Source organism: Megalobrama amblycephala, linkage group LG1 (assembly GCF_018812025.1).
Source record: "Megalobrama amblycephala isolate DHTTF-2021 linkage group LG1, ASM1881202v1, whole genome shotgun sequence".
NCBI lineage: Eukaryota > Metazoa > Chordata > Actinopteri > Cypriniformes > Xenocyprididae > Megalobrama > Megalobrama amblycephala.
In genome coordinates this window covers 7818070-7825407 of record NC_063044.1, presented here as the reverse complement: position 1 = coordinate 7825407, position 7338 = coordinate 7818070, and the positions used below count along the sequence as shown (strand labels likewise).

The 7338-nt window shown below is 38.1% G+C and overlaps 1 long non-coding RNA gene across 1 annotated transcript; it reads left to right on the top strand.

Annotated features, from left to right (window-relative positions):
- The first annotated feature begins 457 nt into the window (after positions 1–457).
- LOC125243826 lies at positions 458–4189 on the top strand. Its single transcript, XR_007179139.1, has 3 exons — positions 458–486; positions 2698–2794; positions 4082–4189. It is a non-coding gene; the product is annotated as an uncharacterized LOC125243826 (long non-coding RNA).
- Positions 4190–7338: the final 3149 nt, after the last annotated feature.

Sequence of the window (7338 nt, the reverse complement as noted above, 5' to 3'; positions counted from 1 at the left end):
GTTGCTCACGCAAGTGGTAAACCATTTAAATATAGGCTATGTTAAAATCACAAACACTTTAAATTAAAACAATAGACAAAAACAACCGTCTCTCATCTTTTATTACGCTTTTAAATCTTCATTCATGAAATCCTGTGGGTCAGAAATAACTTTATTTTTCCACCTCCACGAAGAGACGAGTGCTATCCATCATGTGTAATGTCGCCTAAGCTTGTTTATCTAAAAGCTGTGTGTTGACCGTGAATCATTAAATTATATGCATTTATGGTGAAATTGCAATATTTTAATGTCAATCTGTGTTTATTTTTATCTGTGTAAATCTCTGTAATTCAGCGCGTGCAGAACTCACCGCACTGCTGCAGATGCGCCGCCACTGTAACCACATCCGTGTGCAGTTTAAAGCTCTGTTATCGTTCGCACGGAAAAAAAATATCCACTGCAGATGGAGAATATGTGTGAAAAGAACGTTAGTGGACAAGACTTCAAGTAAGTAAGGGGAGGTTTGGGGAAAATTACACTCTTTTGAATGTCACGGATGTTAAAACAAAGTTTTTTTGAGAAAGGGTTATTGAAAACGAATATAAGATTTTCATTTCCGTTTTAGGCTGTTGTTTTTTTAATGCAAAATCGATTTTTTTTTTGATCGAGACAGTTTGAGTAGACAGGTAGATGATACACACACACACACACACAACACAAGCATCATATTTTGGCTACAGACAAGCCAAGAACCTTTATGAATTTGTTTACTGGATTAGGCTAGTAAAATAAGACTTAACATTCATTATTTCAGTAGCATAAAAAAATGTTTTTTTTTTTTTTTTTTTTTTTTACCAAACTGGGACTAGCCATTACATTAAAGGATTAGTTCACTTTCAAATTAAAATTTCCTGATAATTTACTCACTCCCATGTCATCCAAGATGTCCATGTCCTTCTCTCTTCAGTCGAAATGAAATGAAGGTTTTTGATGAAAATATTCCAGGATTTTTCTCCATATAGTGGACTTCAGTGGAGCCCAAACGGTTGAAGGTCAAAATTACAGTTTCAGTGCAGCTTCAAAGGGCTTTAATCGACACCAGATGAGAAATAAGAGTCTTATCTAGAGAAACCATCACTCATTTTCTTAAAAAAACAAACAAAAAAAACTTCTATATTTTTTAACAATAAATGCTCATCTTGAACTAGCTCTTTTGTTCTTCTTCTCTATTTGAATTCCAGCAGTGTAGACACTGATAAGTGTATTACTGCCCTCCACAGGTCAAAGTTTGAACTAATAGTTATATACTTGCACTAGCATATTGCTTGACAATTTAGTTCAAACTTTGACCTGTGGAGGGCAGTAATACACTAAGCAGCGTCTACACTGCTGGAATTCAAATAGAGAAGAAGAGAGCTTGTTCAAGATGAGCATTTATGGTTTAAACTTATAAAAATTGTATTTATTTTTTTAGAAAATGAGTGATGGTTTCTCTAGATAAGGATTTTTCTCCATATAGTAGACTTCAATGGCCTCCAAATGGTTGAAGGTCAAAATTACAGTTTCAGTGCAGCTTCAAAACGTTCTACACAATCCCAGACGAGGAATAAGGGTCTTATCTAAAGAAATCATCGCTCATTTTCTATCTCATTTTCTCATCTGGGATCACTGTAAACTTTAATTTTGACCTCCATTGAAGTCCACTATATGGAGAAAAATCCTGGAATGTTTTCATCAAAAACCTTAATTTCTTTTCGACTGAAGAAAGAAAGACATGAACATCTTGGATAACATGAAGATGAGTAAATTATCAGGAAATTTTAATTTGAAAGTGAACTAATCCTTTAAGAAATCAATGTAAGAACACAGAAGCAGTCCGTGACTTCAGTCTAATGTGAGTTATGCACTTTCGCAAAACCCCCCGATATAACCACAGACATTGTCTATAGCTACTGCAAAATGAATCTCTTACTTGTATCTTTTCTGCATTTTGTTGTTTATAATGATAAAAGAGAATTCGCGTGAATTCAGATTCAGAATTCAGTCAGTGCAGCGCGTGCACCCTCATGACATGCATTTGCGCGGTGACTAATCACAACGCCTCTGATTGGACATTCCATTTCTAAACTCAACGAAAGTATGTGTGATTGGTTATAATGCTCAGCACTGCAAACTACACGCGTAAAAGAAAATGACTATGATGTAACATGAACAAATGTACTGTAAATGTAATGCTGCAATTTTCATATTATAGGTAGCCTATACTGTTCATATTACGGGTAGACTTCTTTCTTTTACCCCGCAGTCGAAATTCGTACACCCTGAGTATGACCATTATAATGCAGGATACTTTTACTCAATCAATTATTTTATGAAACTGAAAGAAATTAAATAAACCATCATTGTGAACTTGGTTATAATAAAATGACAAATGATTAAACAATTAATAAAGATGAATTGTGAAATGCATTGCTTAAACTGCAACAGAGAATATAAAATAAATTGGGTAAATTTCGGTTCCCCAGTGAATTCATATTTAGAGTCATGAGTCAGTTAAACTCATTAAACAATCTGAAATTATTAAGACATTCAGTTATTTTACATGACAATATATTTGTAACTCACTTTATTTTATTCATTGTTTTCACTGTTGTGTCTAACTCATCATTCTTCATTATTTTCATGTTCTTCATCTCTGTAAAATCTTGTCATTTCCAGGTCCTGCTGAACGATTGATTGTTTTCTCAAACCAGTGCTGATCAGAGGAGCGAGGAAAGGACTCTCTCTCTAAGATGAGTCTCTCAGAGAAACACAGGTAACACTGCGTCTGTTTCACACCATCATTTTAAACTCTACTGGAGTTTGTTTTTTCCTGCGAAACAGGAAACAAAACTTTAATCACTGTTTTATATTTCTTCAATTTTGAACTTCTTAAATTAACTCTGACTTTGCCAGACATTAGGAAACAACTATACACTTAATGTAATCGAAGTATGCTAACAAAACTGTGTTACACAGACATTTCTGCTCTCCATTTCTGTTCATTAAAAAAACTTGACATTGTTCTCTAAAAATTTTAAAGTATTTTTAACATATTTAATCTCACTCATGTACATTAAAGAAATCACTTAAAGGATTAGTTCACTTTTAAATAAACTTTTCCTGATAATTTACTCACCCCCATGTCATCCAAGATGCCCATGTCTTTCTTCAGTCGAAAAGAAATTAAAGTTTTTGATGAAAACATTCCAGGATTTTTCTCCTTATAGTGGACTTGAATGGGCACCAAACGATTGAAGGCCAAAATTAGTTTCACTGCAGGTGCTTTTCACTACATGATCCCAGATAAGAAATAAGGGTCTTATCTAGTGAAACCATCGCTCATTTTCTGAAAAAAATTGAAAATTATATAAGTTTTAACCTTAAATGCTCATCTTGAACTAGCTCTCTTCTTCTTCTCTATTAGAATTCCAGCAGTGTAGACACTGCTAAGTGTATTACTGCCCTCCACAGGTCAAAGTTTGAACTAATTGTTATATGCAATATGCTAGTTAAATAGTATATAACAATTAGTTCAAACTTTGACCTGTGGAGGGCAGTAATACACAGAATTCTAATAGAGAAGAAGAAGAGAGCTAGTTCAAGATGAGCATTTAAGGTTAAAACTTATATAATTTTCAATTTTTTTCAGAAAATGAGCGATGGTTTCACTAGATAAGACCCTTATTTCTTATCTGGGATCATGTAGAACAATTTGAAGCTGCAGTGAAACTAATTTTGACCTTCAATCGTTTGGTGCCCATTCAAGTCCGCTATAAGGAGAAAAATCCTGGAATGTTTTCATCAAAAACTTTAATTTCTTTTCGACTGAAGAAAGAAAGACATGGGCATCTTGGATGACATGGGGGTGAGTAAATTTTCAGGAAAAGTTTATTTAAAAGTGAACTATTCCTTTAACCACTGTGAGCCAGTAAAATAAAATGATCGATAACTATAAATTGTGTAAGTGTGTGCATTTCTGTGGCGGATTAGATAAAGTGTTTCAGACACAGTTGAATCTCCTTTACTAAAGTGTTTTTCTCTCTGTTCTTTGTGTCATTAGTGTAAGATCAGGATCACATGTGTCCAGCTCTGTGTCTCTGAAGAGTGACCGGTCAAAAGATGGTGTAGGACCAAACTTCAGTGGGGAAAAACCATCATCTAATAAAAGGTATTTATTTTGTGTGTTTACATTATAGTGTTGATTTATTTGTCCACAGAGGTGTATGTGATTGAATTTGACTGAATAAAACAATAATATAATTCAGTTCAATTCACATTTATTTGTATAGCGCTTTTCACAATACCCTTTCAAAGCAGCTTCACAGGGAGTGCATGTCAGCATTACAATTTAGAGTGATCTGTTATCAGAGTCGACTGTGTCCAAATTATGTAATTTCAGAAATGTACATATATAATCATGCAGTTAGCTAACAATGTAATAATGTAGGCTATTTAATTTACAGTCACTTTTAGCAAATTAATTTAAGGTAGAAACAATGAGCTCATGGAGGTAATGAATACATGTTAACAATAATTAGGATATATAGAAATTTTTGGAATGTGCATGTTAATCCAGAGTTTGCTTCATCTGAAGTCCTCGCAAGGGTTGGCGCCGTCTCTTCACAGGTGTTCGTCATCTGAAGTCTTCATAAGACACAATAAAACTCAATTACTGGGAACCTTATGGAACTCATTCCAGTAACACAATTACACAGTGTTTTTTCAATTACTTTGTGTCATTAGTGTAAGATCAGGATCACAAGTGTCCAGCTCTGTGGCTCTGAAGAGAGATTGGTCAAAACAAGAAGGACCAAACTTCAGTAGGGAAAAACCATCATCTAATAAAAGGTATTTCATGTTTCTAATTTTTGATCAAATGTTGACTGTGTTAAAAAAAATTTATATCAGTGTAACGAATGTAGCGGTTCGTACAGTTATTAATTAATTTATGGATGAAATATGAATATAATAATTCATAAGGTTATGAATAAATTATGATTCATATATCAACCCAACGGGGAATTAAACATATATTGTGAATCAATTACAACGAATTATAATCAATTACATATATGATTAGTTCTGGTTTAATAATTATCTAGAGAAACTGTTCGTTTGTCCAGCAAACTAAGTCCCTCACAGAATATTATAAACAGAGTTATTTTCTGGCCATGAAAATAACTAAAGCATAAAGCGATCGAAAAACGTTAAAGTGACTTGGTTTTCAGCTGAAAGAACAAACAGAACAATCGAGCGTGAATAACGTTTTAATAAATGCAAACTACGAATACAGAGGTTATACATCTAAATATATATACAAGAATACACACCTATGTACAAGAGTGGAAGTAGAGAAGGAAAGAGAGAAGGCAAGTAGCAAACTCACAACCAGTCCTAGGCCAGCACGGAAATCAGTTTCATCATCTAAGATTGAGAAACGGCAGTATACTTGCATTGGTTGCGTGTGTCGAATTTCAGGTTAGCGCTGGTGCAGTTCGTTGGCTTCCTCCGTTCCGCGGGAAGGTTCGAACTGAGGACTTGAGAGTGAGTTTCGCTGGAAGATGGCGGTCCCGAAGCTGAGCGCGATGGCAGCGCGTGGTCACCGGAGATGTCCGGGAAAAAACGTGCACGAGAGGCTCGTGAGACAATCGGGGAAGAGCCGGGAGAGAGAGCCGGAATTGTGCGTCTTTGCTTTTATGACAGATAAGCCGACACACCTCCTTGAGGTGGGTAGCCAATAACATGGGTGCAAAGTTGGCGGGAAAGCTTTTCCTTTGCTTGGCCTCACAACTTAATCTGCATGATTTATGACTATCAGTTCAGATCTCCAAATGGAGTGTGTTCTTCACAGTATCATTAAACACATAGAAAAATGCATTTGTCAGCGGTGTGACATATCTCAGTAAATAGCTCGTGTCCGGAGCTTTACGGAGAGACCAAACTCGACAGATCATAAAGGCATAGACAAGAAGTTATGGTTTACAGACAGAATTCCACTATTAAAATGCACACTAGCACAAATACACTCATTTAAACACTAGGAAACATGCATAGGCCCTAAAATATATGAAATATATATTTCAGCATAGTGGTAGTTTACAAATACAGTTCAAAATGTATGATTGTGTGTTTCTGTGTGTGTCTGTGTGTGTGTTTTTGTGTGTCCCTGTGCGTGTGGGGTGTTGGAATGTGGATCTGGTCAGTCTCTGGGGGGGGGGGGGGGGTGCTCCTTTGAAGTCACCAAAGAGAGGAAGTTGGACTTTACTGTTTACCATCGCTTGTCCACAAAAGTGTCAAGTGGGCTCATCTTATGGCAGACTATGCGGAGCCGAAATGGTTTTACAACCCAGTCCAGCATGCTAAAAGCGTTCTGAACATTCCCAAGTTTATTGATTATCCTGATACGTGTGCATATGCTACAGACCCCCCTTCGGCCAACGAAGTCCCCGTGCGGACTTCGTTGGACGGTAACCAAGTTCGACGGCACATGGATCCGGATGGTCACGCAGCAGGTGGTTCCTACTGGTCCTTGAGGGAGGGCCGATAAGCACTTGTTCATGGACTCTTGCATCCCTTTGATCGCTTTGGATAGGATGAAGGCCAGGCCCAGGGCCAGGCCCAGTGTGTACTTGATTACCATGGAGAAGCGACGGACTGTGTTGACAGCAGTCCAAGCTTGGGCTTTAGGTGAGCTGGGCAGGACAAGCAGTCGTGAGAGTGCTTGGCGGGCTGCATCAATAGGAGTACTGTCACTTAGCTGGGACCCCCCTTTGTCAATCCTCAGTTCCATTCCTGGATCTAAGGTGTGATGGTGATCCCTGGAGGAAGCTGGGATTTCCAGTTCTGACTGGTCCTCTTTGCTTGAGAGACAGTGCACTGCCAGATGGCTGCGATGAAGGATGGGACTCAGGGGTACCTGGATCCTCTTACTTGGAATGGGCAGGCCGACACGAGTGGCGGTGTTGTGCTGATTGTAGATTAGGATGGCAGCATGAGTGGGGGTGTGGACGAGCAGTCGATCACCCACAATCTCGGCTTGTGCTCTGCTGACTGGGGTGCGAGGCTTGGCCTCGGCAGGGCAGCGTGTGTTGCTGGTCATAAGCTGCAACCGGCCCATTCCTTCAGTGTGGTTTCTGAGGAAGAGCTGGTTTGGGCAGAAGTACTGCAAGTCTTTGGTGAAACCACACCTGCGAAAGTGGGGAGCCAGGCACAGCCGTGGGTTGCTGTTGTGGTGGGCTACCACATCTGAGGTGTGTTTCTTGGCATGGGTGTTACATTGCCACCACCTGATATTGACCTTGTCTTTGGGTCTGGAGA